Genomic DNA, 12,824 nt, shown 5'->3' with positions numbered 1-12,824 from the left:
ATGAAAGTGTGAAACAAAATCACTCTTGAATAACAGAGTAAAAAGAAACTAAATACGTACCCTTTGTTTTATACTTATTATGTTGTTATGCCTGTAAGAACTTTGTTGGCATTACCTCATTTACTTGCGGCGACAATTCTATAATGAGAGTACGATTATTTTCTCCATGTTGTAAAGAGGCTGAGAATCTGATAAAGTTACAGCTACGGACTTAATAAACAGCAGAGATGAAATAAAAAAAGCAAACGCGTCTAACTCAAACCCTATGCTCTCAGCCACTCCCTTCATCTTCCACTTACGTTATTATTATTTTTTTTTGAGTTTACTTATTGATTTTGAGTGGGGGGAGGGGCAGAGAGAGAGAGAGAGTCTCAAGCCGGCTCCGCACTGTCGGCCTGGAGCCCAATGTGGGGCTCAAAGCCACAAACCGAGGTCACAACCTGAGCCAAAACCAAGAGTCAGATGCTTAACGGGCTGAGCCACCTGGGTGCTTCCCACTTAGGTCATTCTTTGCACTCTTCAGGCTATAGTAATATTGGTCACGCTTGGCCTTCTTATTTCACCCCAGCAATTCTATAATTATCTTCCAAGACTGGGGTCCTGATTACCCCACGATCAGCCCCTTGAGTTATGCCAGTTATTATTATTATTAATTCCTTCTTTCTTTCGTGGCTTGAGCATATCAATACCTGATCCTGAACTGAATATCCCAACTGGAATTTCTGTACGTCCTATACGCCGAAATCCTGTGTCCAACCCACCTGTCCACTGCCAAGGCCACCAATGCTTCTTCTCGCCACTGTCATCTCACATCTGGAAGACACCTCCGCCCAAACCACCCAAAGTGACGTGGGCCCCATGCGCTTGCAGCGCTGGGCCTGTTTCCATCACCACCTGCCATGGACTGCCTACCTCCATAGATTTCACTCGACTCTTTCAGTATCCCAGCTCTTGACTGACAGATGGACTACACAGCTTCTAGACGGTAACAGAATGACGGACCTGCACAGCTTTCTTTGTGGTCAGAGAAGAAAATTCCAAATCATCCCAAGGCCTGCAGAAGACATCCTTTTACGGCCTTTGCAGCTAAGACTTCAATTCTGTTCAGATAATCAGCACTTCCATTATGGCATAAGAATCCTGCAGCGGGAGCTCCTCAGAAGGTAGAATTCTATATCTGCTGTGCAGTGAAACTTGGTTTCGGCCAAAGAGCTGCCTGTATTTGAACAATGCATGTTTAATGCTTAGGAACCCTTGTTTCACCTTGCCCAGTCCCCTGGCAGAAGGTAGATAAATCCATCACCCATCTTTTAAGAGAAGTACCTTTCACCAGTTCTCCCATGATTTTCCTCCGTTGTTGTGGAAAACACAGAGTATATGGATCACGCTTTGCTTATCTCCCGATGATCAGCCCCCTTCAGAGGCTGCCAGTGGTCTCAGACAGTGGTCTCGGATTAAAGCTCACCTAGCTCTAAAGCTTTAGACACTCAACCATTCATCGGACATCTACTAAATGCCTCACGTTACCCACTGTGCCAAGCACTGCTAGGCGCTGGGAATGCAGAGATGAATGAAGCACGATTGTCTGGGACAGAGAGAGACAGATGTCAGAAAGAAGTACAATTATGTGTTGCATTATTGTATGACATTAATTATTTGTATGCAATACTGTGTTTCACGCCTGTAGGACAGAATTACATACAGGGCACGGTGAAAATACCAAGGAAGAAGAGTTTATTTTATCAAGGAGTCTGGAAAGACTTCCCTGAGGTAAACTGAGCAGTGGACATTGAAAGTTGAGTCAAAGTTGTGCTCTCTGAATCGACGGAGTAGTGGGAGCACCTAGAGCCTGTCACACTTAGGAGGCAATAGATGTCCTCAGAGCGTCATCTGTGTGTTACGGGTAGAAGTAGGGACATGGCTGAGACATTAACATGACACGAGCCAAAGCTGGAGCAACTGTCAGCCACCTGATCACAGACGGTCTTGTATACAAGACCAAGAGCTTGGACTTGATCCGCAAGTAAAGAAGGACCATAAGACATTTCAACAGGAGAATTATTCTCAATATTACTGAGTACTTATCCTCCTCCGTTTAGTAAACCATCCCCACTCCCAGGGAGGGACCCTGGTGGCCTATGTCAACCCGAGCTGGTTCCATTCCTTTTGCCAGTGATGGCTTTAGGCTCAGGTGTGTGATAAAATGTTATTAATGAGACCGGAGGGCAAGTCCGCGAGGGGCTATTGGCAAGTATCTCTTCCCTTCTGAGACACACAGAAAAGACACCTCTTCTTTCTCGGACACAGTTAAACTAGGATGTGATGTTCAGAGTAATTGGGTTAAAACACCTTGGAGTTATACCACCTCTGACAGTTTCAGCCGACGTGAGTGGGGACTTTCTCCCACGTAAAGCCAAAGGTATTTTTCACTCTGGGGCCCGTAGGGAAACTAAGCGGGAAACTTGCAGCATTCCAGAAGGACGATATGAATGAGAGCTACGAATGAGCAAGGGGACAGAGGGGAACAGGAGGTGCAAAAGCTAAAGTATTCGGAGCTAAAGTATTTGGAGACTGGACAGGAAAAGGGAAGGTCTAGACTGCCTCCCAGGTCTCTGGCTGGGGTGGCGTTTACGACACGCTCAGGTTTTGCGTGATGCCAGAATGGGAGCAGTTGCGTTGCTGTGTGGCCAGGGTGGCCCTAGAAATTGCTTGTGGTCATCTGCGAACGCTGGAGCTGAGTTTCATGGCTGCTGCCACTGCTACAGCCACTACTGCCCAAGGCTCTGCTGCGGGGGCGCCCCCGGTCCCTCATGGTGGTCATGGGCAGGACAAAACAGCGCACGCTCCCCACTCACGCCACCTGTATTTTGTTCCACGCCTGTTCCCGCAATTTCCTTGCTGATTTTGAGGCATGAGGCAAGCCCAACAGCACCCGCTTGGCACAGGCACGTGTGTGCCCTTGAAACACAAGGGAGTTGACACCTTGTGGAGGCGAACCTTGGCCAGTCCAAGTGTGGCACCCAGGGGACAAGTCTTTCCCCTTTTCTCCCCTTCAATGAATGGCTTGGGGATAAAGGGGCCTCATGTGGCCTCTTTGAATATATCATGTGACACCAATCAGTTTTAATAAAGCTGTGGCAAGGTCAGTAATATGCTCTCCTGCCCTCTCCGTCCTTCCCGGCCTCACTCTCCTCCTCCTTGAACATGCTTTCCTAAGATCGGCCTCCCTAATAAAGCACAAGCTCGTAAGCCTCTGCCTCAGGATCTGTGATTTAGGGAAGCTAGGTGAGGAAAATGACGGAAGTTACGCGAAACTCGACATGACCACTGAGTCCACAGCTCAGATTAAGCGAAAAGAGGAGTCCAAGTTCTAAGCTCATCAGAGCCCAATTCCCGGTTCAGTGCTAGATAAGCTCAGGTGCTAGTAGAGTACTTACAACTGCCTTTTTCATGGATCGTGTGGTCCTATGTAACTGCTTATTGATTTTATCCTGTTTGCCTACTTACGTTCTTATACTGGAAAGCGGACACTAAAACAAAATCACGTACCTTAGAAATAAATGATGGCTGCACAGAGGGTTCTGCCTAATCCTGGGCACTGCCTCAGGAGTACTGCCTTAGAGGGAACAGGGAGGTTTAGAAATTCAACCCTAGGAACTTTCAAAAATGCCTCGTATCCAGTGGGGAGGCAATCCATCCGGCAGAAGTTAATAGTAAGTTAACCAATAAAACCGCAGCAGTGAGATATTAATCCTTCAAACCCTCCCGTTTTTTCCCCTAGTTCCCTCTCACGCACAGCTGATGCATTGACAATATCACCTTAGCAATCTGTCCCTTCTTTAACGATTTTGCAAAAGCAGCATCTGGTATGATGGTCATTAGTGCCATTTACCGACTATTTTTGGTACTCCTTATGTGCACGCGGTAGGATTGCATCTCCTTGCTCTTTCGAATTAGCAGTGACCCCATGACTTGCTTCGGCCCCCGTGACGTGGTCAGAAGTACCGTGGGTCACTTCCGGTTGGCAGGTTGAAGAACTCGGGGCCGGGTCTGCCATTCTCTCCCTCTCCCTCTCCCACGTGGAGGCCGCTCCTGCAGTCTGGGGCCTGGGGTGAGCCTAAGACAAGGCGGGGCCCTCAGCCAGCCCCTAATGGATTGGCTGGGACGTAAGCTCTGGTGGCTTAAACCACGGAGGCCTGACGGTCGACTGCTATAGTGCCATCACCCCGTGGTGCTGCCGGGTCGGAGTCAGTCTCATCTCCATTCACCATGAGCCTCAGAAAGAGTAAGGGCGCTTGTCACCATCTTGAAAGACGCAGAGATGGGCTCTGAGCACAGGTATCTTGGCTAGAAATCCATCTAGTGCATGGGAGCCCCCCGCTCCCTCATGCCCAAATGCCCTAAACAAGAGTCTGAAACCACCGCGTATTCAGTCTCCTTGGCTCTCCCTGAAAGCTGCGCTTTGCTCTCGTACCAAACGAAAGCAGTTTCCTCTGACGGCTCTGGCATCTTTCTCCCTGTGGTCTTCCGGCAGCGGCTTCTATTCAGGCTCAGGAGAATCCTGGCACAGACACGCCATCTGCCTTCACACTCACATTCTACGCAGAGAATCATTCTACGTAGAATCATTCCCTTCACATTCTACGAAGGGAAATCTACGCAGAGGCTCCCTTGAGGCTCAAGGGGCCAAAGAGATCAGTTAAGACCAAAGTCCATTTTTCATGGCACCTGCGTAGCTCAGGCAGTTAAGCTCCTGACTCCTGGTTTTGGCTCAGGCCACCATCTCCTGGTTTGTGGGTTTGAGCCCTGCTACGGGCTCTGTGCTGACAGCGGAGAGCCTGCTTGGGATTCTCTCTCTCCCTTTCTCTCTGCCCCTCCCGTGCTTTCATGCTCAGTCTCTCTCTCTCTCTCTCAAAAGAAATAAACTTAAAAAAAAAAAGGAAAAAAAAAGGCCAAGGCCCATTTCTCTATCTTTCTGCTCACCCCTACCTCACAGAATCAATCCGTGGGACGAGTTCCTGTGGTATACAATCTAGCATGAATCTTGGCCTCCAGAGCGGGTTGAACAGTGTCTCCCAGAAGTCACGTCCACCCAAAACCTATGAATGTGACTTTATTTGGAAATAAGGTTTTTATAGATAATTAAGTTCCGATAACAACATACTGGATTATAATAGGTATCATTAGAGGAAGAGACAGATTAACACACAAAGACACACAGAGACATTGTTACAGACAATGGAGACAGAGATTGGAACGATGCATCTACAAGTCGAGGACCACCAAAGATTGCCAACAACCACAAGGAACTACGAAGGGGCCAGGAAGCCCACCCCCTCCCCCAGGGCCTTTAGAAGGAACATGGCCCTGGGACACCTTGATTTTGAACTTCTGGCCTCCAGAACAGGGAGAGAATAAATTTCTGTTGTTCTAAGCTACCGAGCTTGTAAGGCAGCCCTAGGAAATGAAAACAGCCTCCAAAGTCCAAGCCATAGGAAAACAAATGCATTACTCAGGTCTTTCGGGGGGGGGGGGGGAGAGAGACCTGAGTTTCCCTATAACTCTACCACTCAGTAGCTGTGCACCCTAAAGCAAGTTAGTCAAATGTATGTATCTGGTCCCTTTATCCATACTATTAGACAACAGGTGTCGTGATTGTTCGCTGCATGGTACGGTGGGCATTTGCCATTCCTATGCCTGTCAGCATCTGAACCCCTTCCTGTGTTTGGACAACGCCCCACTTCTGAGGCAGCACCAGCCTCCCAGCAGGAGAGCTGAAGGCGTCTGATGGTCCTTTGTCGCACCCTCGAAGCTGAATCAGAGGCAGGCCCGAAGTTCCACCAATAAGATGCGTTTTGCAGGCGAAGCTCAGAATGTGAAGATTCAGGGCTGCCAGAGAATCCGCTCAGGGGAGGTCACAACTGCGTCCGGGTTCCAGCTCACCAGAGGGGAGTTCTAAGGACAACACTCAAGGGCACCAGAGGGTGAAGGCTGGGCAGGCATGGTGCCCATGTCTGGCTGCACTGCTGTCTCTCTGAGACCAATTGTACAATGTGACTTTGGAACTTATTCTTGGTCACGGAGCCTCCACGCCTACTGTCTGATGACCCCGTATCCTTTAAAGAAATTATTTTCTCTCTTTCCTTCCCTCAAGTCGGGAGAGCTGGCTTTTGAACTTGGCAGCTAACAAGTTAACACACAAGTACTAAGGGAGTAAAGGTATGCCAAGCACCTAGCAGGAATCAGGAGTGATCTCCTTTCTTCCTGCCTCCCTACACAGCACTGAGCAAGGGTTTTGCCGTCACCAGGTCAAAGATGATGCTCAGGGGCGAGAAGCGGAAGATGTAAAGAATGGATTTTTGAAAACGTGGTATATACATACAATGAATATTACTGCTCCTTAAAAGGGGGATTCTGCCATGAGCAACACCATGGATGAATCTGGAGGGCATTCCGCTCAATCAAATAAGCCAGGCACAGAAGGACAAAGGCTACACGATTTCCCTTGAATCAAAGCATCTCAAATAGTCAAATTCATTGAAGCCGAGAGCAAATGCTGGTCGCTAGGGGCTGGGGAGAAGGAGAAATAGGAAAGCATTAGTCAAAGGGTATGAAGTTTCAGCTGCGTGAGAGGAGCAACTCAACTCCGAATTCCTGGATGTCCATTGCACGCTGTTTGCCACTAACGATGCTGCGTCACATACTTAAACATTTGCTAAGGGGATGGATCTGCTGTTGAGTGTTCTTATCACGGAATATTAAGTAAACAGCAGGACGAAACTTTGGAAGTGATGTGATGGATACGTTTATGGCGGAGACTGTGGTGATGGTTTCCCGGATATACGCTGATGCCTCCAATATCAACAAGTTGCACATGTCAAATATGTATCATTTTTTGACCTGATCCATACCTCATTAAAGAGGTTTTGTTTTGTTGTTTTTTTTTTAAATATTTTTTTTATGTGCATTTATTTTTGAGAGAGAGACAGAGCGTGAGTGGGCAAGGGGCAGAGAGAGAGGGAGACACAGAATTGGAAGCAGGCTCCAGGCTCTGAGCTGTCAGCACAGAGTCTGATGCGGGGCTCGAACCCACGAACCGCAAGATCATGACCTGAGCCGAAGTCGGTCACTTAAACTGGCTGAGCTATTCTGGCGCACCCCCTCCCTTTTTTTGTTTTGTTTTGTTTTGTTTTGCTTTTAAAATAAGGAGGCAAGAGCTGTTTCATCCCATACAGACAGGACTCCTGGGCGGGCCTGTGCTGCAGCTTTCTTCCTGTCGATGATGAAGGTCAGACCTCATTAGTGTGTGGGCTTAGCCAAGGCTCTGCAGCGTTTCAAAGCGGGAGGAGAACTTCTGAGGAGGATGAGAGGCAGACTCCAGGGCCTTTGACCAAGCTGATGATAAGCCCACAGCGAAGAAAAGTCACGGTGGAGGGGCCTGGAGCTCAGGCTCTGCAAATCAGAGTATCAGCTGACAATCGGGAGTGGGTTGCTTTTGCATGTTTGTTGTTGTTATTTACGGGTTTTTTTTTTTTAAGCTTTCAAATCCCCGAATCCCTTCGGCCTAAGCCAACTGCACATTTGAATGCACCAAGCAGCTGTTGCGGCGGGGGATTCTCTCCTCTGTGAAAAAGCTGATTTAAAAAAAAACAAAAAACAAAAAACAAAGTAATAAGCTCCCGGCTCCCGCTTATTCTCCCAAGGTTCCAGCAACTGGTGCCCTGACAAATGAAGTGTCAAAACATTTCCAAATTAAAACCCTACCGCTCACACAGCCCCACACCCTCAGCAGGATGGACTTTCCCTGCTTGGACCCTGCACACCCTGGAAGAAACTAAAAATAGCCAGATGGCAATTAACAGAAACTCTGAGGAGGGGGAGGGGGTGAGTTCCAGCAGGGGTCAGTTTCCTGGATGGATTCCAAACGGAGTCTTCAGCCAGCAGTGCTCTGGCCAAGAAAGGCTTTTCATTAAAAGTGCGTGGGGGAGGCAGCATGGGAAAAAAGAAATCAAGATTTGAAACTATAGCAGAGGCAGAACCCACACCACCATGCCCAACACCATCAGTGACAATAATAATACTTGCTACCAGGTACTGAGTGGCTACCATGGGTCACCGAGCCTTCCATATGCAATGTATCATCTTAACCTAGCAAGGACTCCAAGAAGTAGTCGCCACTCTAACAGATAAAGGATATTAAAGCCCAGAGCCGGTAGCAGCCAACTAGCCAAAGACGTCAAAGCAAACAGGATAAAGGCCTACGGCAGGTGCGTGGTGAGTGACCAGGCTGCTGTCTGAACTTGGCTTTCCAGTTCTGGAACTCGACCGTAACCATTGCACCATGCTGCCTCCTACATGCACGGGGATATCTGAGTGACCAAATGTTTCCACGCTGTCCTTAAGCTCAGAGAGACAAAATTCTCCCTTGGCAATTTTAGCAGTCCCTTTCCGGGGTTCATATCTGGGTAGGGGGGGTGCTCTAAAGTAAGACTAACTGGGTTCCAATCCTGGCCTTTTCATTTCCTAGTTGTATAAAATCAGGTAAGTTAATAGCATCCGCAGGCCTTAGCTCTTTTGTCTCTAAAGTGGCAGTGATGTAGGCTTTTATCTCACAAAATTATAATCAAGATCAAAGGAACCTGCTCTGTGGACTGAGTAGCTGTGTCCCCCTAAAATTCAAATGTTGAAACTCTAATCCCCAGTGGAATGGTATTTGGAGATGGGGCCTTTGGGAAGGAATGCGGTCACAAGGGCGGAGCCATCGTGAAGGGGATTCGGACCCTTATATGGAGAGACATTAAATAACTCGCTTCCTGTTCTTCTGGGTCGTGTGAAGATATAACAAGACGACCTATGTATGAGCCAGGGCATGACTCCTCCCCAGACACCGGCTCTACCAACACTCTGACCTTGGACTTCCCAGCCTCCAGGACTATGACAAATAAATATTTGTTGTTTAAGCCACCCTGTTTATGGTAGTTTTGGGATAGCAGGGTTTGTCTGGGGAGACCGGCTATCCAGCATACAAATGGGTGGAAAAGTTCAGTCTGTGGGGGAAAGAAATAGGAAGGCCTTATTTGGCCACAGGTCCAAGCCTTGTTCTCCAAGCAGCACTACTAACCATAAAGCTGATATTATTTCTACCTGACATCTGGGTCTATTTCTAAATTGGTTCAGAACTCAGAAGGGAAAAGAGATATAATTAATTATCAACCATGTGATTAATTTTCACCTTCATAAACCCCAACAGATAGACGTCTATTTTATTTCACTGGCAGACAAACCCATTTCGGGCCGGCAGGAAAAGGATATTTTGCAAAATCAAATGAGGTTACAGCTGTGAGTGACCTTAAAGATGATCCGGGCCAGTATCTTCATTTTTGTGGATGAAAAGATAACACAAATGAAAGGGTCAAGTCACATAATCCATGTGAAATTCTGTGAAAGATTAGAATGCAAATTATTCACATGATCAGTCGTTTGGGGAGTGGTCTTAAGAAGCCATAAACCCCAGAATTAAAAACAGATTATAGATAACACAGAAAATAGATTGTAGATAATAGAAAATAGATTATAGATGAAAACTAAGCAACTCCAGAGGGAGAGAAGTTTTCCTAAGCAAAAGTATTACCTCCAGGAAACATCTTCAAACCACAAAACAATCAATAGTTTAGAGGTGATTATTTTTTTTTTCAATTAGCAAAAAATCCCTATCTTAGGTCAATAAGATTGCTTGCCCACTCTCTTGAATACGACATGGAGAGTCAAAAGAAATAAGCTTCCCCCCTCTCCCCTAATCCTGTCCACCTGCCATAATCAGGTCCTCTTTGTTAGGGATGTTCACTTCCTATCTATTAACCAGGCAGGACCCCACTGGCAAAGCAAAGGTGACGGGCACCTCGGGACATATGACAGGACATCTGAGACCCTGTGGCCAAACAGCCATCTCTGGTCTTATCACCCTCAATCATCAGAGTACACAGTTTTGCCTTTTAGAAAGCAAGTGGTCCTGGGTAAGTTGGAGAGAATTCACTGTACCGTGTCTCTTCCACTAAATACAGAATGCATGGGACAGGTACTTGGAAGACTCTAAAATGTGTACAGGAGAGGCAGACTGGGGAAGACCAGAATTCAAATACTGCCAAACCATATCCTCCATGATCTGAACTCAACACACCGGAAATAGGCCCCAGGGCGCAGACAAAAGAGCTCCTGGGGACACCTAGTAGTTCTGGCTCCAACATCAAGAAAGGACGCTACAATCTCGAGTATGAAAATGCTCCGGTTTTCCCTTCCTCTTCTTTTTTCTTTTCCTCTTCTCTCTCCTCTCCTTCCTTTCTTTCCCTCCCCTTTCCTCTCTTCTGTGTTCCAGCCCCCAGCGATCTAGTGGTAGTGACTGCCTCAGGAGCCGAAACGATGAGGGCAGGCAACCTACCTCCGCATACGATGCTGTCATTCCCAAAGGCTGAGACCAACCTCGCCCCGCCAGCTGCCTTTCTTCTTTCTTTGTCTTCTCTCTGCTTGGCCAGCGTAGGCCAAGTTGTGGAAGCGCACGAAAAAGCGAGATTTTCAGCCCGAGACTGAGAAGTGGTCCCAGGGAATCAGAAAGCACCGGGAAATCAGGGAGAGGAAGGAGTTTGGCAAAGCAACTCCATAAAGTTTTCTTTCTCTGAATAAATTCCTGGGCTGGGTGCTGGGGTGGCTCAGTCAGTTAAGCACCTGACTCGTGATTTTGGCTCAGGTCATGAACTCATGGCTCGTGAGGTTGAGCCCCACGTCGGGCTCTGCATTGACAGTGCGGAGCCTGCTTGGGATTCTCTTCCCCGACCCACAGCCCCTACCCTGCTCTCTCTCTCTCTCTCTCTCTCTCTCTCAAAATAAATAAATAAAATTAATTTATAAAAAAATTAAAAAAAAAATTCCTGGGCTCACCCTCAATCTGTACATGCAGGAATCTGATCTTAATTAGCATACCAATACTTTGAGAACTCTCCCCAGATGCCAGACTGACCATCGGGTGACACACACGCAGACCCAAACAGCATTGCCAAAGGCTTTGAAAACCGAACTGATTTGAGAACCAGAGCCCTCAGAAGGCCAACTAGTGGTGTGGAACTCGCAGCTTGAAACTAACCAAGCTGAATGAACACGAAAACACAAACAACATTTTCCCTAGGCATTAAGCAAGAACCTAGAGTCTCTTAACATAATATTCAGAATGCATAGAATGCTATCCACAATTCCGCGGCATATGAAGAATCAGGGAAGTTCCAATTCCCTTGGAAAACGCAACCAACTGAAGCCAACCCAGCAATAACACGGATGTTAGAATGATCTGACAGAAACGATGGTAAAGACGCGCCAACCAGCGATCGTGAACACTGCTGAAACCAATGGGTAAGACAGAAAGCCTCAGGCAAGAAACAGATGCCATGAAACAAGAGCCAAAAGGAAATTCTGGAATAACCAACGTAACATAAAAAGTACCAAAAACTCTGATGGGCTCAGTAGCAGAATACGACAGAAGAATGAAGGCCAGTGGCAGATCAGCTTTGAGCTGGGTGCCCATTTATCGCTACTTTCTCACGAATTTTCTCTCTGTTTTAATCAACTGGTACTGCAGAAGAAGCCACATCAAAATTTAGCGGATTAAACTGGAGACAATTTATCATTTCTGTCAATTCCACGGGAGGGCCAGGCAGCTTCTCTGCTGATCTTGCCTGGATGCATTCACGTTTCTGCATTCTGCTGCAGGGGTGGCTAGACAGCAGGCCAAGGTGGCCTCACTCACAGGACTGGCAGTCGGTGCTGGCTGTTGACTGGAAGGCCTCAGTCCTCTTTTATGTGACCTTTCAACCCCCAGTAGGCTAGACCGGGCTTCTTCACTGAGTACGGTAATCTCAGGGTTCCAAGGGGGTAAGGCCAGGAGCCACAAGGCCCCTTAAGCCCTAGGCTCTGAAATCCACATGATGTGACCTCTGTCATCGTCTTTGGTGAAAGCAGATCATACGAACAGCACAGAGATAAAAGTAAAACATTAGACTATCTCTTGATGAAAGGGAAAGCTATAGGACTTTGCAAATAGGCATGGACACGAGGAGCCATGAGTCATTAGGATCATTATTTCAATGTTCTACCACACCCTTCCGGAGGAGCTAATACTGCAGATATCAGAGGCTGTGGTCTACAATTTACTGTGGCAGTAGAATCGATTGCGACGCTCAGAGAAGTTTAGTGTTTTGCCTAAGATCGCACAGCTAGTTAGGGGGAAAACATAAAACTAAATCCTGGGACTGCTGATTCCACTGACCTGTCTTCATGCCTCCGAGATGGGCCATATAGTATTTTGAACGCTGGCTTTGTATTTAACAGGTAGGAGAATAATAATGGACAATACTTTCATAACGTGTTAGCAGTCATTCATCATTCAGATGCATTTTGTGAAGGAATTAAGTGCAGGCACTTGTGGAGTCTATGAAAAAAAATCGAAGGACAGTGACTTAATAAGAGCTATTCATTAGGTAGGAATAGAGGTCCTAACCCATTCCATGCACCAAGAGATGGTCATTCAGTCTCTTGAGTTCCTGGCACTCGAAACTTAATTTCTTTATTGAGGTAAAACTCACATAACGTCAAACGAACCATTACTCATTTTAAATTGTAAAATTCAGTGCCATCTGGCACATTCCCTGTGTTATGTAACTGTTACCTGTCTCAAGTTTCCAGCCATTTCTAGCACCATAAAAAGAACGCTGTACCCATTAAGCACCACTCCCCACTCCTCCCTTCCTCTGCCCCTGGCTCCCACGAGTCTGCCTCCTTTC

The 12,824-nt window shown here is 47.1% G+C and overlaps 1 protein-coding gene across 1 annotated transcript in view; it reads right to left on the bottom strand.

Moving 5' to 3' along the window:
- Window positions 1-12,824, bottom strand: part of LOC115499948 (histone-arginine methyltransferase CARM1-like) — a 248,160-nt gene that overhangs the window by 83,708 nt on the left and 151,628 nt on the right. The gene's annotated exons all lie outside the window — the stretch shown is intronic.

Source organism: Lynx canadensis, chromosome D4 (genome assembly GCF_007474595.2).
Source record: "Lynx canadensis isolate LIC74 chromosome D4, mLynCan4.pri.v2, whole genome shotgun sequence".
In the NCBI taxonomy this organism is placed as follows: domain Eukaryota; kingdom Metazoa; phylum Chordata; class Mammalia; order Carnivora; family Felidae; genus Lynx; species Lynx canadensis.
The sequence above is the reverse complement of the archived record's forward strand: the minus strand, read 5'-3'. Positions and strand labels throughout refer to the sequence as shown.